Consider the following 25665-nt stretch of genomic DNA (forward strand, 5'->3'; position numbering starts at 1 on the left):
AGTGTCTTATAGCCTCCCAAAGTGTTTATATATATATGACTGGCCACCATTTAAAATGAAAAAAATAATTTACATTGCTACTTATCCTCATTGAGTTGCCCATTTAAGAAGCAGAACTGCACTGTCAGGGCATCCACTTTTGCAATACCTTAGCCATAGTATTTTAACATATATAGTAGTTCTCAATATTTACAGTGTATTGGAAGCACCATATTAGTCAGGGTACTCCAGAGAAACAGAACCAATAGGAGATATATAATAAACATAATGTAATCTATGTAATTGCTTTAACATATGTAATTGATATTAAACATATTAAATATATTGTATATTAAATAGAAGCTGGAAACTAGGAAATCCAGGGGTGTAGTTTTCAGAACTGACGTAAGCCACAGTCAGAGGGCAGGGGATCAGATCAAACACTCAGGCAGAGAGAGCAAATTCTCCTTTCCTCTGACTTTTTATTCTTTTGGGGCCCTCAAGAGATTGGATGAGGCCCACCTACACTGGAGAGGGAAATCTGCTTTACTCCATCTACCAATTCAAATGCTAATCTCATCTGAGAACACCCTCACAGACCCACCCAGAAATAATGTTTAGCAAAATATCTGTGTATCTCAGGATATAGTTGAGAGTTGACACTTAAAATTAACCATTACATTCTGCAAACCTTAAAATATACCAATGCCTCAGTCCAACCCCCAGAAATTCATATTTAATTGGTATAAATTACAGGCTGGGCTTTAAGATTATCAAAAGCTCCCCAGGAGATTTCAATGAATCACCAAAAGTTAAGAACCATTAACATCATAGAACATTTCTTTCTTGATGAGAAATCAAAATGCTTCTCACTTTTAGCGTTGATGCCCTGGGAGAGATATTATCTACCTGTGTAAGGTGCCTTCAGAGTATCCCACTGTACCCCATGTAGTCAGTATTTTCAAACAGGCCACTGCAAACATGTGCCTCCAAGTCTGGTCAAAGTCAATCCAAATATTTTTCCCCAATATGGTAGTAGATGGGTAGAATTTCTTTTATGATCACCACGTTGTATGGTAGGCAAAATTATTCCCATGTAGAGGGTGAACTGAGATTCAGAGAAAAATAGGGGTGCATATTGCCACAAAGCTAGCAAATGTAAAAAATTAGGAAAAGGTCAAGTTTTCTGATCCGAGTTAAATAAGTAGTAGGTATCATTATTTTATTTATTCCACAGATACTACTGTCAGGGGTGAGTAGAAAAAAAGCAAATGAATAAAAATGTAGTCAGCCTATGAACGGGAAGATTAGCTAGCATCCTTCACACAAAAGACCTGATATGTATTCGGCCACTAGAGAGGTTTAGTCAGCTGTATTTACAGTCCCATAAATGGAAAGAAGCATCATGACAAAAGGAAATGTACATTTACACATGTACTATGAATCCAGGAAAAAACACATCAAATTAAATAAATAATTCACGGGCAGAGCAAAGATTACAGAGTTGGCTCTGATAACAAAGTATCTAAAATAAATGGTGATGTGTTTCTCCAACCACACAGGCTGCCAGTCCAGGTGCAAAGGAAAACAAATAAAACTATTATAGATCTAGTAAGAGTTAAACAGACAATAAAAACCAACAATGGAGATGAATTTTAAGTTGGTGATTCTTTGAACAATCTTCAAAAGATTTCATTTGCTCTGTTAACGCAATGTCAAGTCCATTTTAGAAATAAAAGAACATTTTTCTGCTTGCTAGAGTTTAGACATAAATCCTCAAACTGTATTAAATCAAGATGCTTCTAGAATCATAGCGCTAAAGATCATCAAGGATTATTAAAGAACTATAGTCATTCCCTCATTTTACAGGTGAGAAAACCAAGGTGGTAAATGACTGTGTGATGGGCTTAAAGTCCACATGATTCCCATCAGTGGCCAAAACAAGATTAGAATGCAGGTCTCCCATTTCCTCTTCACTTAATTAGTCACCATTCTTTAGTCATTTTGAGCACAACTAGTGCACTGCTGTTTGAAACCTGACCTTTCCAATGGCAGTCAAAATGCCATACTTTAATAGTGCTTCCATTGTCTTTGACCAGAATATTAAATAACTGGCAATCATGTTCTGAGCTTCTTTCCAGATGAATTATATGTTAAGCTCTATTTCAATATTGATTTGTAATATACTTTAAAGCATGTTGATCTTCCTCTGGTCTCTTCTTACACTTCTGAGCTACATGAATGCTAGAGTTCCTAAAATTTGTGATTTTCTGAATGGCCATCTCTACTATGTCCACCAACCCAACAATAGTCACTGCTTGTTGCTAGACAGAAAAAAAAAAGTTAATAAATTTACAAGTGAAATCCTGTGTTCGTTTTTTTTTAAATGAAAAACAGAAACCTATTTGATTTAGAATCTAAACCCTAGAAGCATACACAGGGCTTAAAGAAATGTATGATTCTTCTATGGAATATTGGAGAATTCTTGTTTAATCAATGGAAGCACATCATTAGTTTACTCAGGTCCCTAAAAAGGTGGAGGACCTCACTTAAAAGAAACAAGTGACTATCTTAGTTAATGTAAATAGAAATGCATTTCCAGCTTATTTATGGTTGTTCATTTCTATACCATACAGTGGTCTGTTTCTCAGGACATCAGTATAAAAGGCAAATTGATAGGTGAGAAGGATAAGTCGTATAATAAAAAAGTTACAAGCATGGGCTACATGACATGGACAAGTTACTCAGCCTTTCTAATCTTCCATATGCACATCTATAAAGCAGGGAATAAAACATATTACAAAGAGATATGCTTCTCCTCCCACCATGCTTCGGCCTTCACATGTTTGGGAGGCATAGGAGATCCAGTGCCTTTCCCCTCCATCCTATTCTTGGAAGAGGAATTGTTAATGTTATTGGTCAGTAACCAGAACATCTATGGAGCAATGGGTAGAATTATTACATTTGAAAGTGACAAACGTGTCACATGGCTCTGTCCCAGTAGCTCAGCCTATGATTCACAGAATAAGGTATGTTAGCTTAAGCTTGTCCCATGACCTAGTCATCTGTGATTTGGGGGCAAGAGAAAGAGAGAAGGAAAGCCTCAATTAGAATTCCAAAATGAAGTAACAGCGGCTAGCTCACTAGTAATAAATAATACTTTGGTCTTTTCTGATTATCGTTTCTTGTGTATGGATCCCTTGGCAGGAAACTTAACCACCCACTTCAGAGGTCTGTTATGAAGTCCGATATGGTATAAAAAGTGCACAGTGCAGTGCCTCATATGCAATAAGCTGTCAAAGAATATTATCTAGATGACCTTGGATTTGCATTTAAATGTTTGTTATTAAGTCAGTTTGCATGGGACTAGTATCCAGAGCCTCAGGATAAAGTAGATTCATGTGAGTTAATAAATGAAAAGCTCTCTGAAATTCTAGATGGCAGGTCATGCTAACTCAGGTAAGTGGAAGCTGGTGACTGGGCGTTCCCTCAGGACACGTGTTTTGATGGAATGAGGACTCAGGGTGTAGAAACCAGCTTGGCAGTGGATGGTAAACCACTGCCCAGCACATGCTGCCTCCTGTTAAGCAGAAGGCTCTCGTGCAAATTGCTTTCTGAATCATTAGCTGTCGGCAACCCTCATCTCTCCTCCTGCAGCTGTTCTGATTTTGCCTGCAAACTTTTCGTATTGGGCAGGCTCCCAAGCCAAACAAGTTGCCCCTCTGCAGGCTTTGTTCCTGGGGGCGAGAAGTGAACCTCACAGATAAGTCAAAGTAAGGATGCACCATGGACTAATACACACTGAAGGAACAGATTCCTGCAAGCTAAGGTGATGAATGCCTTTGAAAGTAATTTTCATGCGGCTTCCTATGAGAATGTCAGCCAGGCTCCAGAAGTTACATGCTGCAATTTAAAAATTATCTGCCTCTGTAGACTTCTAAAGCTTCTATCAGCTAAGAAGTATCTTTTTTAAAAAAGAAAATATTTTTATACAATTTTAAAGACTACTTTCCATTTATTACAAAATATTGGCTATATTCCCCCTGTTGTATAATACATCCTGGAGCCAACTTTACACCAAATAGTTTGTACTTCCCACTTCCCAATTCCAACTCTTAAATTGCCTTTCCCCCCTCCCCCACTGGCAATTACTAGTTTGTTCTCTATATCTGTGAGTCTGCTTCTTTTATGTTATATTCACTAGTTTGTTTTATTTCTTAGATTCCACATATAAGCGATATCATACAGTATTTATCTTCCTCTGTCTGACTTGTTTCTCTTAGAATAATGCCCTCCAAGTCCATCCATGTTGCTGCAAATGGCAAAATTAATTTCATTCTTTTTTATGGCTGAGTAGTATTTATATGCAAATATATAAATTTAAATTATATATATATTTTATACATATATATATATATATATATATATATATATAAAATCTTCTTTATCCATTGATCTGTTGATGGACACTCAGGTTGTTTCCACGTCTTGGCAATCGTAAATAACGCCTCTATGATGCTGCGAACATTGGGGTGCATGTATCTTTTTGAAGTATAGTTTTGTCTGGATATATGCCCAGGAGTGGGATTGCTGGATCATATGGTAATTCTATTTTTAGCTTTTGAGGGACCTCCGTACTGTTTTCCACAGTGGCTGTACCAATTTATTACATTCCCACCAGAGGAATGTGTGGGAAATCTCTGTACCTTGTGCTCAATTTTACTGTGAACCTAAAACTTAACTAATTAATTCCCAGCAGCATTAGCAAATAAGACCATGCATCTTTTTAAAAATCTTTTTTGAAGGCATAGTAAATATTTGCTGAATAAAATGAGAAACTATTTCGATTGGGTGGATTAAATCAGCAGAAACTAAGCTTCACCTGTGATTTTAGCAGCTGAACTGGTTGAGAAATTCAAAGCAGAACAGGCACAAGTCCTCTCTGAACAAGGTAAGGTACAAGAAAAGGAAGGATGGATGTTGTAGGCAAATCATAACACTCTACCATGGCTAAATATAATATCAGGAATTAAATAACTTGAGATCATATAAAAGTTTCCTTTATTCGTACGCCCCCTCCCACATAAAGTGGAAGGTGAGCACAGATGTAAATCAAGCAGGCAGAGGCTCCCACTATCTTATATATGAAATCAAAATTTTAAAGTGCTTTCTTCAGAATCCCTTTTGCCTGGGTGCAGAAGAAAAAGTAGCTGATCAGTGCACCCAAAGGTAAAATGAAAAATAGTAAAAGAAAGTTTTTCTACATTTTTGAATTTAAAATCTGAAATACATTTCTTTAACACTCTTCTTATTTATACCCATGTACCTTAAAAACCAAAATTAAAATTAAATTGTATTAGAGCAGAGGAGCAAAAATTTCCAGCCAATCCAAAGGTTAAGTGGTGCCTGATACACTGTTTGAATAAAGTTACGAATCCATATCCAGACTCAGCTAGAAAATTAAAGCGTGCTGTGATCACTCGGTACGAAGAGGGGTCATGGCAATTGATTTTATTTATACACACTTTCATGCATAATAATTTATCAAATTTGTCCTATGCCACTTTCCATGCTTATTTAATCCTCATTTAATCTCTACCAAATGAATACTGTGAAACATGTTTAATCATTATTCCCATTTCCAAGATGTGGAAACTGAGGCAGGAAGTATGGTACATCAAAGTTCAGAAATTTTGTCACTCCAAATATCTCCAGGTCTAGCTCTTTAACCTGTATAATAGTCTTTTTCTCTTTTCCTTGCCGTGTGAACCTTTCATCTTCTCCCACTGTCAAATTCAAATGTTAACTCTAACCTCTCTTGACCTCCGCTATCCACTGGAGGATGCCTTCTGGCTTCCTAGAAAAGCTTCACCATTCTTAGCAGAGTACTTGAGATCTAGCAGGTGCTTTGTTAAGTGAATGAGTTAATAAACATATGAGAGAGCATTCAAATTGCCATTTAAGGGATGGAGAAACAGGCTCTGAAAGATTAAGTAACTTCCTTCATGGAAGGGGTCAAGCTGGAATTCAGATTCTGAAGCCCAAGTGATCATCCTCAGAATAATCTAAGTTATCTTCATTGGGATAGAATATGCTCAGTCTATATCCCTCACTAGACTCTAAGGAACAAGAAGGCAGTACTAGGTACCTAATGCACTTCATTTTCGGTAAATTTTTCATTTATGCAAAAATACTTGTGTAAAGATAGACTAAAGCCTTAAGCTTTCCCTGCTGGATTCCCTGCTCAACTGTGAGGACTCCTGTGATGAAAACTCGCCTAACGCACTGAATGACCTTGACCAAGCAGCTTTCCTTTACAGCCTCCATTTTCTTTTCTGTAAAATACTGTTGACAGGACATGTTCCACCTGCCTCATAGAAATGCGTTTATAAAGCACTTTGGAAAGCACGAAGCTTTCTTTTCTTTTTTTTTTTTCTCGGTACGTGGGCCTCTCACTGTTGTGGCCTCTCCTGTTGCGGAGCACAGGCTCTGGATGCGCAGGCTCAGCAGCCAGGGCTCACGGGCCCAGCCGCTCCACGGCATGTGGGATCTTCCCGGACCGGGGCACGACCCTGTGTCCCCTGCATCGGCAGGCGGACTCTCAACCACTGCACCACCAGGGAAGCCCAAGCATGAAGCTTTCTTCAAAAGCAAGCAAGTATTTTAAATGTCATTATCATAGGACTCCTTAAAAGGAGCCTTTTTATGGTGAAAAGAAACCTTAGCTTATCAATTGTGCAACTCAACCACAGAAAAGTTAAGGCAGAACATGCATGACACAATCATAATTCCAAATAAATCCTTCTAATAGTTAAGTAAAGAGAAGTCAAAATTCTTCTCTGGACTATTTTGATTTCATACAAAGGGCATCCCTTTAGAAGTTATGGAAGTTCAGAAACAGAGCCTCAAACTCTAGATTGCAATGTGACATTTGTTTCTGAACTTCTGCTGCCAGTCTTGCTAACAGTTCACTTGCAATGTAATATATTACTGCATTTCATTTCGAGGCAAGAACATTATTTACTCACAGGAGAAATACTTTCCTGAGGAAAGACTGTCTTTGGAAACTTTCAAGGACATTTGAGAAATGCTTCAGCCCAAGCCACAAAATTATGAGCATGCTTTTGTGCCTCTCTGTTCCCAGGGCACCATTTTTAAAAATCTTTCATTTAAGTTTATTGCAAGCATCCATCTTCCCTTTCCAGAAAAAATAGCAATTAACACAACTTCATTGATTTCCAGTTTTCCTAGGTGTCATTTCATAATACATATGTTGTAAGCAGTTCACATCATCATTTTCATCGCTTTCAACATTTTCCATGTTGTCTCCCTACCTGAATTGTGACTTTTTGTATGGAAAGTTTTATTTATCACTTGCATCTTACTTTGAATAAGTCTGAAATCAACATTCCGTATTACTTAATTATTTTTATTTTCTTCAGTATGTTTCTAACTTAGCAAACTATGGGTAAAAATGCCATGTAACAACAATATGTAATATTTACATAGAGCCCATGTAGTGAACATAGTCCTAAACTCTTACCAAATCCTCACCAGACCCTATAAAGTAGGTACTATTAACCTTGTCATTTGATAGATGAGAAAGCTGATGCATAAACTGGTTAAGTAACCTGTCTGAGGTCAGATAGCTAGGGATTACTTTCCCCATCACCGCCACTGTTTAGGTAATGCGTCCTTCCCATCTCAGTTCAAATGGCACTGACACAAAAAAGCCTTTCTTTGACCTCCTGAAAATACTGGGTCTCGTTGCTTTTACAGCATCATATGTTTATTATTCATTTCACGTATTTGTGTGATTATCTAATTATATTTGAACGTATTTTTCCTAAGGGTAACTCTAGTCCAGCTGTGCTTTCCAAATTATGAAATCCGGGACTACGTGCGCTATGTCTGTTTTGCTTATTACTGTAGTTTCAGTATTTGGTGCATGCTAAGTATTCAGGAAATGTGCTGGATGGATGAATACAGGACTTTGTAAGAACAAATAAATAAATGACTGGATCAATAAATTTGGTTGATCATAACATAAACAACAGTGCCATGTTAAAATTTTTCTCTGGGTCTATACACAAACTCTTCTCAGACTCTTCCTGTTTGCTGTCTACATCACCAGTTGGGAGAGAAAAAAGCCAATCAAGGTCTGACTGTCATTATGTGTACAGGCTGAAGCTGATGCATTAGGTTGAGAGACAGGGTGATTTAGGAATAATTTTACTTCTGGCTGAACTATATATAGAACCAAGTCTTACGTAATAAAAAAAAATCTACTTTTAATATGTTTGTGTGAAGAATGAAATAGGAGCATCAAGCCCATTAATTGTGATATTTAATTATATCGTCCCATTTCCACATTCATTTCCATGAATTTGGATGCCTTTAGGTCAAGCTAACCCAAGCATTTACACCACCATGATAAATAGTGAAATATCAATGGATACACAGAAAGAAAATTTCCCAAATTTAGCAGAGAACACATTAGCATGAACTTGTAAATTTAACATTCAAGTTCATTGGCGCGCAGAGAACCAAGTGACTTTTGTTAAAGTAGGAAACTTAATGACTATGTGAGGAGGTGAACGTTGAGAAAGTGCTCCCTATTTTAAAACCAGGATATTAGAAATATTTTAATGAATTTATTTTTTGCATATCTGCCATCTAGGTGACAGTAAAACTCAATATTTATACATCAGATTTTTAAAACATTGTGCATATATACTGTATACTGCTACAGAATATAAGTTGCCCCCAAATCTCCAAGATACAATATGGGATCAAACAAACAAACAGAATGACAAGAAAAACCAACTGTAATATTTTGACACCTCTTAATTATTAAATAATTATGTTTCGAGAAATACAAGTTTAAAAATTGTGCTCTGAAGAGTATTTAAAATATGAATGAACCTTCAAGATGGCAGAGGAGTAAGACGTGGAGATCACCTTCCTCTCCACAAATACATCAGAAATACATCTACATGTGGAACAACTACAGAACACCTACTGAACACTGGCAGAAGACCTCAGACTTCCCAAAAGGCAAGAAACTCCCCACGTACTTGGGTAGGGCAAAAGAAAAAAGAAAAAACAGAGACAAAAGAATAGGGATGGGACCTGCACCTTTGGGAGGGAGCTGTGAAGGAGGAAAAGTTTCCACACACTATGAAGCCCCTTCACTGGTAGAGACAGGGAGCAGTGGGTGGGGGGAAGCTTTGGAGACACGGAGGAGAGCACAGCAACAGGGGTGCGAAAGGCAAAGCGGAGAGCATCCCACACAGATCGGTGCTGACCAGCACTCACCAGCCTCAGAGGCTTCTCTGCTCACCTGCCAGGGCAGGTGGCGGCTGGAAGCTGAGGCTCGGGCTTCAGAGGTGAGATCCCAGGTAGAGGACTGGGGTTGGCTGCGTGAACACAGCCTGAAGGGGGCTAGTGTGCCACAGCTAGCTGGGAGGGAGTCCAGGAAAATGTCTGGATCTGCCTAAGAGGCAAGACACCACTGTTTCGGGGTGCACAAGGAGAGGGGGATTAATAAAGCACTGCCGAAACGAGCTCCAGAGACGGGCGCGAGCCATGGCTATCAGCGCGGACCCCAGAAACAGGCATAAGATGCTAAGGCTGCTGCTGCAGCCACCAAGAGTCCTGTGTGAAAGCACAAGCCACTGTCCACACTTCCCCTCCCGGGAGCTTTTGCAGCCCACCATTGCCAGGGTCCCGAATTCCAGGGACAACTTCCGCGGGAGAACGCACGGCGCGCCTCAGGCTGGTGCAACATCACGCTGGCCTCTGCTGCGGCAGGCTCACCCTACACTCCGTATCCCACCCTCCCCCCGGCCTGAGTGAGCCAGAGCCCCCGAAGCAGCTGCTCCTTTAACCCTGTACTGTCTGGGTGAAGAAAAGACGCCCTCAGGTGACCTACACGCAGAGGCGGGGCCAAATCCAAAGCTGAGCCCCAGGAGTTGTGCGAACAAAGAAGAAAAAGGGAAATCTATCCCAGCAGTGGAATACCTGAATAGACAGTGAATCATCCCAAAATTGAGGCGGTGGACTTTCTGTGATTTTGTCTGTATAGCTTTGCTTATACCATTTGTCCTATGGTTCTGTCTGTACGTCTTTTGTTTTTTTGCTTTTTAGTATAGTTTATAGGGCTTGTTATCACTGGTGGTTTTCTTTTTTGGTTTGGTTGCTCTCTTCTTTCTTTCTTTCTTTTTTTAAATTACTTTTTAATTTTTTTAAATTTTTAATATTTTTTATTTTAATAACTTTATTTTATTTATTTTTTACTTTCTTTCTTTCTTTTTTTCTCCCTTTTGTTCTGAGCCGTGTGGCTGACAGGGTCTGGGTGCTCTGAAGGGTGTCAGGCCTGTGCCTCTGAGGCAGGAGAGCCAAGTTCAGGACATAGGTCCACGAGAGACACCCCCCCCGGCACCACGTAATATCAAAAGGCGAAAGCTCTCCCAGAGATCTCCATCTAAACGCTAACACCCAGCTCCACTCAACGACCAGCAAGCTACAGTGCTGGAAACCCTATGCCAAACAACTAGCAAGAGAGGAACATAACTCCACCCATTAGCACACAGGCTGCCTAAAATCATAATAAGGTCACAGACACCCCAAAACACACCACAGGATGTGGTCCTGCCCACCTGAAAGACAACATGCAGCCTCATCCACCAGAACACAGGCACCACTCCCATCCACCAGGAAGCCTACACAACCCACTGAACCTACCTTAGCCATTGGGGGCAGACACCAAAAACAGCAGGAACTACGAACCTGCAGCCTGCAAAAAGGAGACCCCAAACACAGTAAGTTAAGCAAAATGAGAATACAGAGAAATACACAGCAGATGAAGGAACAAGGAAAAAACCCACCAGACCAAACAAATGAGGAGGAAATAGGCAGTCCACCTGAAAAAGAACTCAGAGTAATCATAGTAAACATGAGCCAAAAGCTTGGAAATAGAATGGAGAAAATACAATAAACGTTTAACAAGGACCTAGAAGAACTAAGGAGCAAACAAATAATGATGAAGAACACAATAAATGAAATTAAAAATTCCTTGTAAGGAATCAATAGCAGAATAACTGAGGCAGAAGAACAGAAAAGTGACCTGGAAGATAAAATAGTAGAAATAACTACTGCAGAGCAGAATAAAGAAAAAACAATAAAAAGAATTGAGGACAGTCTCAGAGACCCCTGGGACAACACTAAACACACCAACATTCGAATTATAGGGGTCGCAGAAGAAGAAGAGAAAAAGAAAGGGACTGAGAAAATATTTGAGGAGAATACAGTTGGAAACTTCCCTTATATGGGAAAGGAAATAGGCAATCAAGTCCAGGAAGCGCAGACAGTGCCATACAGGAAATATCCAAGGAGAAACATGCCAAGACACATATTAATCAAACTATCAACAATTAAATACAAAGAAAAAATATTAAAAGCAGCAAGGGAAAACAACAAATAACATACAAGGGAATCCCCATAAGGTTAACAACTGACCTTTCAGTAGAAACTCTGCAAGCCAGAAGGGAGTGCCAAGACATATTCAAAGTGATGAAAGGGAAAAACCTACAACCAAGATAATTCTACCCAGCAAGGATCTCATTCAGATTTGATGGAGAAATTAAAACCTTTACAGACAAGCCAAGGCTAAGAGAATTCAGCACCACGAAACCAGCTTTGCTACAAATGCTAAAGGAAATTCTCTAGATAGGAAACACAAGAGAAGGAAAAAACCTCCAATAACAAACCCAAAAGAATTAAGAAAATGGGAATAGGAACATACGTATCAATAACTACCTTAATGTAAATGAATTAAATGCTCCAACCAAAGGACATAGACTGGCTGAATGGACACAAAAACAAGACCCCTATATATGCTGTCTACAAAGGAACCACTTCAGACACATACGAGGGACACATACAGACTGAAAGTGAGGGGATGGAAAAAGATATTCCATGCAAATGGATATCAAAAGAAAGCTGGAATAGCAATTCTCACATCGGACAAAATAGACTTTAAAATAAAGACTATTACAAGAGACAAAGAAGGACACCTACATAATGATCAAGGGATCGATCCAAGAAGAAGATATAACAATTGTAAATATTTACGCACCTAAACTAGGAGCACCTCAATACATAAGGCAAATGCTAACAGCCATAGAAGGGGAAATCAACAGTAACACAATCATAGGAGGGGACTTTAACACCCCACTTTCACCAAAGGACAGATCATCCAAAATGAAAATAAATAAGGAAACACAAGCTTTAAATGACACATTAAACAAGATGGACTTAATTGATATTTATAGAACATTCCATCCATAAAGAACAGAATACACTTTCTTCTCAAGTGCTCATGGAACATTCTCCAGGATAGAGCATATATTGACTTGTCACAAGTCAAGCCCTGGTAAATGTAAGAAAATTAAAATCGTATCAAGTACCTATTCTGACCATAATGCTACAAGACTAGATATCAATTACAGGAAAAAAACTGTAAAAAATACAAAAACATGGAGGCTAAACAATATGTTACTAAATTACCAAGAGATCACAGAAGAAATCAAAAAATACCTAGAAACGAATGACAATGAAAACACGATGACGCAAAACCTACGGGATGCTGCAAAAGCAGTTGTAAGAGGGCAGTTTATAGCAATACAAGCCTACCTCAAGAAGGAAGAAACAACTCAAATAAACAATCTAACCTTACACTTAAAGCAAATAGGGAAAGAAGAACAAAAAAAAACCCAAAGTTAGCAGAAGGAAAGAAATCATAAAAATCAGATCAGAAATAAATGAAAAACAAATGAAGGAAACGAGAGCAAAAATCAATAAAACTAAAAGCTGGTTCTTTGAGAAGATAAACAAAATTGATAAACCATTAGCCAGACTCATTAAGAAAAAAAGGAAGAAGACTCAAATCAATAGAATTAGAAATGAAAAAGGAGAAGTAACAACAGACACTGCAGAAATACAATGGATCATGAGAGATCACTACAAGCAGCGCTATGCCAATAAAATGGACAACCTGGAAGAAACACACAAATTCTTAGAAATGCACAACCTTCTGAGACTGAACCAGGAAGAAATAGAAAATATAAAGACACCAATCAGAAGCACAGAAATAGAGACTGTGATTAAAAATCTTCCAACAAACAAAAGCCCAGGACCAGATGGTTTCACAGGCGAGTTCTAGCAAACATTTAGAGAAGAGCTAACACCTACCCTTCTCAAACTCTTCCAAAATATAGCAGAGGGAGAAACATTCCCAAACTCATTCTACGAGGCCACCATCACCCTGATACCAAAACCAGACAAAGATGTCACAAAGAAAGAAAACTACAGACCAATATCACTGATGAACATAGATGCAAAAATCCTCAACAAAATACTAGCAAACAGAATCCAACAGCACATTAAAAGGATCCTACACCATGATCAAGTGGGGTTTATCCCAGGAATGAAAGCATTCTTCAATATATGCAAATCAATCAATGTGATAAACCATATTAACAAATAGAAGGAGAAAAACCATATGATCATCTCAATAGATGCAGGAAAAGCTTTCCACAAAATTCAACACCCATTTACGATAAAAACCCTCCAGAAAGTAGGCATAGAGGGAACTTGCCTCAACATAATAAAGGCCATACATGACAAACCCACAGCCAACACCATTTTCAATGGTGAAAAACTGAAACCATTTCCTCTAAGATGAGGAACCAGACAAGGTTGTTCACTCTCACCACTATTATTCAACATAGTTTTGGAAGTTCTAGCCACAGAAATCAGAGAAGAAAAAGAAATAAAAGGAATCCGAATTGGAAAAGAAGAAGTAAAGCTGTCACTGTTTGCAGATGACATGATACTATACATAGAGAATCCTAAAGATGCTACCAGAACATTACTAGAGCTAATCAATGAATTTGGTTATATAGCAGGATACAAAATAAATGAACAGAAATCTCTGGCATTGTTATACACTAATAATGAAAAATCTGAAACACAAATTAAGGAAACACTCCCATTTACCACTGCGACAAAAAGAATAAAATACCTAGGAATAAACCTACCTAAGGAGACAAAAGACCTTTATGCAGAAAACGCTAAGACACTGAGGAAAGAAATTAAACATGATACAAACAGATGGAGAGATATACCATGTTCTTGGATTGGAAGAATCAACATTGTGAAAATGACAATACTACCCACAGCAATCTACAGATTCAATGCAATACCTATCCAACTACCAATGGCATTTTTCACAGAATTAGAACAAAAAATTTCACAATTTGTATGGAAACAAAAAAGACCCTGAATACCAAAAGCAAACTTGACAAAGAAAAACAGAGCTAGAGGAATTACGCTCCCAGGCCTCAGACTATATTACAAAGGTACAGTAACCAAGACAGTATGGTACTGGCACAAAGACAGAAATATACATCAATGGAACAGGATAGAAAGCCCAGAGAGAAACCCACGCACATATGGTCACCTTATTTTTCATAAAGGAGGCAAGAATAGACAATGGAGAAAAGACAGCCTCTTCAATAATGGTGCTGGGAAAACTGGACAGCTACATGTAAAAGAATGAAATTAGAACACTCCCTAACACCATACACGAAAATAAACTCAAAATGGATTAAAGACCTAAATGTAAGACCAGACGCTATAAAACTCTTAGAGGAAAACATAGGCAGAATACTCTATGACATAAATCACAGCAAGATCCTTTTTGACCCACCTCCTAGAGAAATGGAAATAAAAACAAAAATAAACAAATGGGACCTAATGAAACTTAAAAGCTTTTGCACAGCAAAGCAAACCATAAACAAGATCAAAAGACAATCCTGAGAATGGGAGAAAATATTTGCAAATGAAGAAACTGACAAAGGATTAATCTCAAAATATACAAGCAGCTCATACAGCTCAACATCAAAAAAACAAACAAGCCAATCCCAAAATGGGCAGAAACCCTAAAGAGACATTTCTCCAAAGAAAATATACAGATTGACAACAAACCCATGAAAGGATGTTCAACATCACTAATCATTAGAGAAATGCAAATCAAAAGTGCAATGAGGTATCACCTCACACCGGTCAGAATGGCCATCATCAAAAAAATCTACAAACAATAAATGCTGGAGAGGGTGTGGAGAAAAGGGAACACTCTTGTACTGTTGGTGGGAATGTAAATTGATACAGTCACTATGGAGAACCGTATGTCGGGTCCTTAAAAAACTAAAAATAGAACTACCATACGACCCAGCAATCCCACTGCTGGGCATATACCCTGAGAAAATCAGCATTCAAAAAGAGACATGTACCAGAATGTTCTTTGAAGCTCTATTTACAATAGCCAGGACATGGAAGCAGCCTAAGTGTCCAGCGACAGATGAATGGATAATGAAGATGTGGCACGTATATACAATGGAATATTACTCAGCTGTAAAGAGGAACGAAATTGAGTTATTCATAGTGAGGTGGATTGACCTACAGTCTGTCATACAAAGTGAAGTACGTCAGAAAGAGAAAAACAAATCCCATATGCTAACACATATATATGGAATCTAAAAAAAAAAGAAAGAAAGAAAGAAAAGATCGTTCTGAAGAACCTAGGGGCAGGACAGGAATAAATACGGAGACATAGAGAATGGACTTGAGGACATAGGAAGGGGGAAGGGTAAGCTGGGACAAAGAGAGAGTGGCATGGACATATATACACTACCAAATGTAAAATAGACAGCTAGTGGGAAGTAGCCACATAGCACAGGGAGATCAGCTCAGTGCTTTGTGACCACCTAGAGGGGTGGGATAGGGAGTGTGGGAGGGAGATGCAAGAGGGAGGAGATGTGGGGATATATGTATATGTAGAGCTGATTCACTTTGGTATAAAGCAGAAACTAACACACCATTGTAAAGCAATTATACTCCAATAACGATATTTAAAAATAATAATAATAAATAAATAAATAAAACGTGAATGACTGTTTTACATGTGATTCATCACAAAATCATAAAAGTGCAATTCTCCATTGTATATGTTTAAAAATATATTCATGATGCTGACTAAGGTCCTCATATGACTGCGGCTTTGGTCTTGAAACATGTAGAAATTTTTTCTTGAATTTCTATCAAACACAACTACCCAGCTGCCATTAACAAGTGATGTGCAAAGTCAGAGAGGGTCAACGCTTGTAGGATTTGGGAAAATTTTCTCCATTCTGTGAAGTGTCGAAGTCATTTATTGAACACCCACTAAGTGTAAAACAGGGCAGGACACTAAAATACTGAAAAAATGGACAACATATACTTTAAGTCTTCAAAGAGGTGATACTGACATTAAAATATGTGAAAATAACCAACAAAATGAAGAGTGCTATACTATCATTTTAGATAACAAATATGTGAGTTAAAATACATTTCTATGTGATCAAATATAAGCTGTTATTATTAAGGATTGACAACTATATTTGTATTGAGGAGAACTGTATTGAAGCAGCCTATGAACTTATTAATGGTTTATTGATTGATTGACTTATAGATCTTGGAAAGCAAAAATTTTCTTAAGGTCAAGTTGTAAAGGTAGGAAAGTAAAGACCATGTAGGATTTAAGATTGTGAAGAAGTTGAAAGACTTCCTGGGCAGATGAAATAGGGATATATTGGAATATAAGGAAAAGAACCTGCACTCCAGATAATTGAATGCAGTTGGGTGAATGGATATTTGCTGTATGAAAGAAGTGGGGAGAACTACTGGAAGTGGATTTTGGTGGATTAGAGTATGAGTATCTTGAATGCCAAGCTAGGGGATTGAGAGTCCATCTGGCAGGCTGTTTTTGAAGGATGGCATGCCCAGGAAGCCAGGGCTGAGTAGTTCATTGCTAGTCATAGTCAGGGACTCAATCATTCAGCCTGGTTGTCTAATTTTTCTACTGCAGGAAATTCATATGAAGAAAGGTTGGGTGGAAGACTGTGACAGGCTGAAGACCACTTATCCTTACCCTTACTACTAAAATCACTAAAATGCTAAACCTTTAATGGAACAGCCTTCTGGCTTGACTAGGAACACTACTTCACAAATAAAGGATGAAACCAAAAGGTTTATCAAACTCAGACCTAGAAGTGGGGAGAATGGTGGGATGGCTGCAAATAGTCAATCATTTAATACTGAATGGAGAATTAAGGACTCTAGAACTAACCTTTGGAGAAAAGTAAGAACAGAAAAGATAAGATTTGGAACACTCATTATCATTCCTGTTTTCATATAACAGGGTTTCTTGTCATCCAACTATTTGTTATCTACATCCTAATTTTAAGGTGTCTATAGATTCCAGCCCTTCTAAGTCAGCAAACTGCTCATCCTGTTTCAGAAAATTACTCACTGATGGATTCATAACATAAACATAATACCGTATAATAGAAATAAAATTCAAATCAACTTTAAAGTGAAATTCTGAATTTTAAAGATATAATATCATGAAGCCATTGTAAATAATACCAGAGATCTGCTGGGTTAAACATACAAAGCCATTGATAAATGAGGATGTGTAGTTAACAATTTAAAAAAGAGATACAATAGAAGTAAAAGAAAAAACAATTGAGTATCAAATAATTAAGAGAAGGCCTTGGAAAACTGTTGAATTTTTACCAGAATTAGCCTGTTTGAGCTGCTAACATTGAACATGCAGTGAAGGACAGTTTACTGTCCCATAAACCAGTTTTGCTGAAATAATCACTCGAAACAGAATGTAATTCTTTTTCTTAATTGTAGCACTTGTGCTTAATTAAAATTTAACCTAAATTTTACTGGCTATAAGAGAAAATATACTGGATTCGTTTATATAATAACATATTTTGACATAAATTTCAAATGAAAATTATTTTCAAATGTATTTTCAATTACTCTTCAGTCACTATTTACAGATGATTTTAAGTATATGGATTTTTTTTTTCATGTACAAATCATCCTTGAAAAATAAGGATTCTTTTACTTGAGTAGGACTTATCTTAATCCAGAGATCAGATCTAGGTCCAATAGACAAAATTTTAAAACTTAAAATTTTCTAATAGTAAAAGGCACTTAAAAAGTTAAAACCTCCTAACAGACCAGCATGCCGACTATAGAATCAGCTGATTTATGGGTAGTGAGCATTTTGTTATCAAAATACTCATCCACAGCTGAGTGAGCCTATAGCATGGATACATGGTAGATTTCTGTACCAGAAATTGGATGAGCTTGTGTGTGGATCTCCTTCCAAATGCTAAGATTTCAAGGGCTTAACTGAGACCAGAACAGCATTTTCCAAAGTTGCTAGAAACAGAGTCCTTTAAAATGTTCCACTGACAAAGGGTTGTAGAGCCAAATAAAGTTTAAAAACACTTCAGACAAAACTCTACTTAACAGTGAAATTCACAGAGCACATTATAGCTCATTCCACATCTCAAAAGTCCTCCAGTCACGAAACATGTTTAAATTTACTGAACCCAGGATTTCTCAAGTTTATTTTACTACAAAATCCTTTTTCTTACTTTTCTTTTTTGTTGACTTCACATTCACTAATGTCCCATGGGAGCATAGGTGATAGTCAAAATATTTAACAAACTTCAAGTGAAGGCACTAAACAATCAGAAGGCTGTCTGACTAATTAGAATGACCGTAAAACTAGTGTTCTTTGGATCACTATTTAGAGGAAAAATCTGGTTTAAAACTGAGATCTTAATTGATAATCTAATGCCATCAATCTGCAAAGTTGCCTTCATTAGAAGGGTTTTTTCTTTCTTTTTTTTGGTTACAGTTGCTGGACTTAAAATGTAGCTGATATAATGTAAACCATTTCAAAAACTCCAAATGTATGATGTCACATGTTCTCTAGCATCAAATCCGTTTCACTAAGTCTAAAATAATCTCTTTCAAGAGACGCAATATTTTTTTAACCCTGGAAGGTTCGGTTCTAACCTTAAAATAACTTAAAGACACTTTTCAAAACTAAACTAAAAATTGAAAAAATAAATAATAAGTAGAAAAAGGCAAGAGCTAAAGTAAGAGACATTTTCACTGGCCATTAAAAAAATTTTCTTCTTAAATCTGATTTTTAAAAATTAATAGAAAAGACTGGCAATTAACTTATTTTCCCTGGTGACTACTGCCTGTTTGGGGTGATACAAACATTTACCTAGATAACTGTGATTTGGGAGTAATAAGAATTATATTTTTGGTCTCTGTCCCAGTTTCTGCCAGAGAGTTTCTAAAACCCTTGGGATTTCCTATGTGATGAGATGATAATGGTGTCTTTTGTTATGTTAACAAGGTGATCTTTGGAAAACACCTAAGGATGGGAGCAGGCAGCCTGTGGAGCCAACCTTGTGATTAGAGGTTGGAACTTTCAGTCCCACCCCCTTGCCCTCAGGGCAGGGAAGAGCCACTCAAGATTGAGCTCAATCCGCCCATGGCCAATGAGTTATTCAGTCACACCTGTGTACTGAAGCCTCCATAAACCCCCAAGGACAGGGTTCAGGGAGCTTCCCAGTTGGTGAGCACATGGAGATTTGGGGAGAGTGGGCTTCCATGCTTTCTCCCCATACCTCATCCTATACATGTTTTCTACCTGGCTGTCGCTGAGTTTTATCATTTTATAATACACCGGTTAATCTAGTTAATAGAATATTTCTGTGAGTTCTATGAGTCACTTGAGCAAATTAATTAAAGCTAAGAAGGGGGTCGTTGGAACCTCTGATCTGTGGCACAAGGGTCAGAAGCACAGGTGACAACATATACTTGGTGACTGGCACCTGAAGTGTGTGTGTGCATTCCTGCTGGACCGAGTGAGCCCTTAACATGTGAGATCTGATGCTATCTACAGGTAGATAGTGCCAGAATTGAGTTGAATTATAGGACACCCAGCCGTTTGAGCACTGCTACGCTCTCTCATTGGAAATGGGGTGCTCAGGACCACTTAATGCTTTCCAGGCTCTGGCTTCTGTGAATTCATGACAACAGTAACCTCTGAAACATACACATGTACCTTTGCCACAAAAAACTTCGGATAGACACATAAGAAATTAATAAAAGTTCCTAAGAAAAGGGGTAAGGGACCTAACGTTGGTTGGATGAGGGGCAAAAATATTCCAGAAGGAATTACTACTACTATTTATCTTTTGATAGTATGTGATTTTTAAATATGTGATCTCATTAGATTTTCCAAATACAAATAAACAAGATAATTATCAATTTTTTAAAAAAAGGCTGAAGAAAATGTAGTTTTATATGCTTCAGAAAAAAGAAAATTGAGGGAGGATTTGATTATAGCGTTCAATAGGCCAAGAAATGTGAATAAAGAATTACTATAAAGGGGCCAGAAAAATGATTTAGGAGACAAGACTTTAGGAGACACTTTCTGATAAGCAGAGCAGTAACTCTTGCCCATTTCCTTTGTTTTTGGCCACGAATGGTTAAAGGCTCCTGTGAGAGGGCTACAAGGGGACGAGTGTCCACATCAAGTGGATAGCTTAGATCCTGATACCAGCTACTGGAAATTATCCAGGGCCCAGGAAAGAAGTACTGGTAAGCTGCAGTTGCCAGCACGGTGCTTGGTAGATGTAAATATTTGTGGGTCTGCTAAATTAACGGTAAGACTATAATTCATAACATCTTGCACACAAACTAGATTGGTAAGTTTTCAGTGGATGACTTTATTACCATTCCGAACTCAGTTAGATGGAACAGTACTCCTCAATGATTGAGAAATCAATCTTCCTCAATCTTCATGTATCACCATCTGCAAACATTGCTCTCTCTCACAGATTACCCGCCTTCAGCTATGGATGACACAGTGAGATGCATTTCATTCTCCTCTTCCTGGACACACAGAACAATGACCTTTTCTAACCTCCCTTGGAGCCAGGCAGAGGTCAAGTTTTTGCATTCTTGTTGAAAGGGTATGGGTCTACCACTTTCAGGCCCAGCCAGGAGATATTATGCATGATTGCCCATGTTCCCTTCTGCTGTCGTTGAGGTAGTCATGCATTTAAGACAACACCTCAAGGTGGAGGGGGCATGGGTTCCTGATTCACTACTTGAAAGCAATCTGCTAAGAACGAACCACCTAATTCACACTGGTCTCTGACAAGAGAAATAAACATTTATTAAGTTAAGACACTTGGCTTTCAGGAGTGTTTGTTAGACTACCTAGCATCAACTACCTTGAGTAATTCATTGCTAAACTGGTACACTGGTAATAACCACGGACTAGTGATGAGTCTACTTAATTCCAATCCTCTCCATTTCTCATTGCTGATTTACTCTATACTCACCAGAAATTATTTTTCATAGGACTTCTTGATGACCATGTCAGTCTAGAATTATCCATAGTACCTCTATGTCTATCTCTTCCTCCAATTCAACTTCCCAGTAGGGGACCTGGCATTACCCCTCTGTGTAGATACAACCATGGAGGATCAGGTCCTAACGAGATCGTATCTAGAAGGGCCCTGTTCTGCAAGGTTTATGGTTTATTTTGCTATACCTTGGATTCATATGTTGGTTTAAAATAAAAAGTGACATGATTTTTGAAGGTTGAAGCTGAGTGGCTGAACCAAATTTCTATAATCAAGTTAACATACATTTTTCCCCTGAGTCTGTACTAGGTCATTTCTTAAAAATTATTTTTTCTATCCTATGAATCTATATGTTTACATAAGCATTAGCTGTTATTCCCAACGTCTATGTTATGGACGGAAAATAGGATTCTTCTCGTGTCCCAACTCAAATCAAACAGTAAAGCATTGTTTACATTATACAAGGTTTACATTGCACAGGACTGTTTATATTCTACAAGCATCCTGAGGTCATGTCTAGACCCAATGGGAAAAAATGTCATAATAGATTAGTAAGGACTGTAATGAAGATGGAAGGGGAAAGTGGTGGCATATGTGCTAGGCATTTATTTCCCCAACTGAGGTCATTTCCTTGTCATGTACAGTAAAAAATCACAATGTTACTGTAGTTGCTCATGTGCTGCAATCCACTGCCCACCCATCCACGCATCTAACATTTTTGAGGACTTAATCTGTGCCAAGGACTCTACTCTCTGCCTGAAAGGCAAGTGAAAAATACAACCCAGGTCTTTCCTGAAAGAGCACATAAAGGAAGACTGATGTCTGAATAGTAAGTGACTGAATGGTGGTTTCTTTTATCGTGCACTTGCAGGATAGAAAGCAGAGAGAAAAATAGCTCCAAAGAGTTGGACAGTTATATTATCATTGATTTTCGAGTGACCACCAATTAAAGGGCATGCTTAACAGCTAGAAATGAGGACCTCATTAGATGACTACAAGAGCCAGACACTTTCAAAACTTTCCCCTAAACTCTCAGTTCCATTTTCATTTCATGAAGAGACAGCTTGGGAAGTCGGAGGTCACGCTCTTGTATGTCCACAACAGGGATGATTTAAGGCACCGGTAACCTCCTGCTGAGCTGCCACCTAAGGTCATACGACTGTGAATCATGGCGGGATATAATGACTTGGGCAACATTCTTTCCTGCAAATACGTACAAGATGGATGGTGAATAGTATTGAAGTATAATATATGGTGCCGATCATGAATTTAAATTCCCTCAGAAATGGAGGAGAAACAATTAGCAAAGGGCATTCTTGACTTCGTTGAGCAGCGATGCCTCTCTGACTCCCGAGACACTCATTTTCAGCAGTCAGGCCACAAGATGTGTCTTCAATTTCTGCCAAATCTAGTTCTAGCTAGATTTTGGGAACTAATGGGAACATGATCTTAATGGATGTCTCATGTTTCTCATGCAGTGTGGCTGTGGAAGTTTATGGGATGGAGTCAACAAAAAAGACAGGTCCTTTTTTACAGCATTCTTTATATCTGTTCAATCTTGTCACTACCATAGTGTCCTACTAAAAGGACGTTTCAGGGATTGTGTGAGGCCTGGTACAGTGTGTTTTTATAGTGAGAGTGGGTCAGCGGATGGAGAATCACATGAGAGAAAACAAGAGGATGAGGTGCTATTCCTGGCTCCGGCTTCACCTCAGAGAATGACCTTGGCAGAAGCACTTAACCTCACTTTGAATCTTTGAACCTCAGTTTTCTCATCTGTGAAATGAGGAAAGAACATCTGCCCCTTTGCTCCCTCTCAGGATTGTTGGAGGATTAAACAGGTCAGGGCTATAACCTGAACTACGGTGAACCCATGAGGAAAAAAATTAGACATCGCTTAACTATATAATATTCTTTTTAATCATTACTAATTTCCAAAGGTGAAGAAAACCTTGTTAAAAAAAATATGTAAGCTGATTGTTTTTCTGGAAACAAAATAAAGGCTCAACTAGCAACCCTGCATTAAAAAAGAGAACCTGAAATTCACATTCCAAATCTACTTCGAGACAGAAAGACCCCCAAATTCCTTCCAGTTTCCTAAGATTTTTCCACTATAATTTTTTTTCGTTATTGTCTTCTTCATAAAACGTTAGTTATATTTTGGGGTTTTGCTATTGCATAGTTTAGCATATATAAGGAAATCGTCTTTCCAATTCACAAATAAAAAAGGGAGTACAGGAGAGAAGAAGGAAGAGAGGGAAGGAGGAAGGAATAAACAGAGAACAAACCCACGTGGCTAAAAGAAACTGACCTGAGAAGACAAAACAATTCATAATTTAAAATACTATATAACACAAATGAAGTTGAAGATGTGTTTGCCCAGAAGAGGACTGACTGGAAGTAAACTGATATGATTTTCTGGATAACCCCCTGTATTTCCCTGCTTTAGTGAAACAGTCAGTCATAGAAGAGCTCTATCTACAGGGAAATTATGAAAGAAATAATCTTCATTTCTCCATGATTCTTTAAAACCAAACTGGACTTTATTCCTTCTTATTTCTCTCTCAAACTCCACTCCTCGACATAGAAAATAGCATTCTGGAATGACTTAGAATTAGAGATCAGTCAATATTTCATGATTTTAAGGTTCTTCATTAGGAACAATGTGAATTCGGGCCCAATAATCCTAATCCTAGCTTTTTCTTTAGTTCTATAGTTCTATTAGGCCATGTTGTTAGAGCACTGTTTACACTTATTGCCAATAGTCTCTGGATTGGAGGTCAAACTGCTACTTACCTTCTTCAGCATACCCTTCAACGATTAAATGCCCCCAAGGACTTTTAAGAATCATTTTCATCTTGTAAATATTTTTTAATTGACATCTTAACTTTATAGTTGCTTCCCCTGTGAGGGAAAGAGACTAGGGTGATGGAGGGTTTTTGCTTCTTACTTTGTATTTTTTCAAGGACTTATTACTTTTTAAATTAAAATCAAGGAACCAGTACAAGAATGCTAGTAAGGTATAAGTGAGATGTAATGCTTGGTGTGCATAAGGGTTCAATAGTCCACTGTGAGAGTGCAGCCTGTTGAACAACCTCAGTGATAAGTGGGAACCACTTGTCCAAGACTATTTTATTTAAGATGCAATACTCATTTCTATCCCCTTCAATACATTTTAAGTACCCCAAGCTAGAATAATGGGGCTAGAGGTGCAAGAAGAATATTATACCAAACAGGGGCAATATAAAAAAACATTACAATCAAATTTTCCTTGTTAAAAATATAAGTCAAAAGCCTAAATACAATATTATTCCACAGAGTTTTAAGGTATATTAAAAACATTGTGATAGGATGTTTCAAAAATTATGGTACAATCCCCTTCTGACACCCTCATTCCTGAGTCACCACTTCAGCAGGACTGGGCTTTGGCATACTCAACCCACATGATGAGACAATAGCAAAAGAGCTTGATGGCTCAGTTGCCGAGGACTAGCCCACTAGGTTCTGAAGACAAGTGGACCAGGTGCTCCCACTGTCCATGCCAACCACCAAACCTGTGAGTGAGGCTGTCTCAGACCAGCTCTCACTCAGCTGATCCATCAGTTGACTAAAACTGCATGAAGGAGCCCAGATAAAACCAAAAGTAAAACACTACCCAGATGAATCCAGTCCCAAATTGCCAGGTAATTGCTATTTTAAGCCACTAAGTTTTTTGTTGTTGTTGTTTTGTTTTTTATATCTTTATTGGAGTATAATTTCTTTACAATGGTGTGTTAGTTTCTGCTTTATAACAAAGTGAATCAGTTATACATATACATATGTTCCCATATCTCTTCCCTCTTGTGTCTCCCTCCCTCCCACCCTCCCTATCCCACCCCTCTAGGTGGTCACAAAGCACCAAGCTGATCTCCCTAAGCCACTAAGTTTTGAGGTGGTTTGTAATACAGCAAAAGCTAATCTATACTATAATACGATTTGGTCAAGTGGGTTTATCCTTGAGAATGCAAGGTTGGTTCAGTATCAGCCAGTCAAATCATGTGATTCACTGTATTAGTTAAATAAAAGGAGAAAATCATATCATCATTCTTTTTAGATAGAAGAGATAAAAAGCATCCCATGAGGTTCAAAATCTATTGGGTAGGGTAAATTTTATAAAACTAGATCCAAATAATAACTATCTTTCCTTGATAAAGGCTATATGCCAAAAATACATGGCACATGTATACACTAACAAAAATTATTATATGACTAATTTTTTAAAAAAATTAGCATTTCCTTTAAGGAGAGAATTGAGATAAAGATTTCTAACATTACTGGTCTA

At 37.9% G+C, this 25665-nt stretch overlaps 1 long non-coding RNA gene across 1 annotated transcript in view; it reads right to left on the reverse strand.

Moving 5' to 3' along the window:
• Nucleotides 1–25665, reverse strand: part of LOC309978961 — a 68546-nt gene that overhangs the window by 13278 nt on the left and 29603 nt on the right. The gene's annotated exons all lie outside the window — the stretch shown is intronic.

The sequence above is a fragment of the Leucopleurus acutus genome (assembly GCF_964270905.1).
Source record: "Leucopleurus acutus genome assembly, contig: HAP1_SCAFFOLD_433, whole genome shotgun sequence".
NCBI classification, from domain to species: Eukaryota; Metazoa; Chordata; class Mammalia; order Artiodactyla; family Delphinidae; genus Leucopleurus; species Leucopleurus acutus.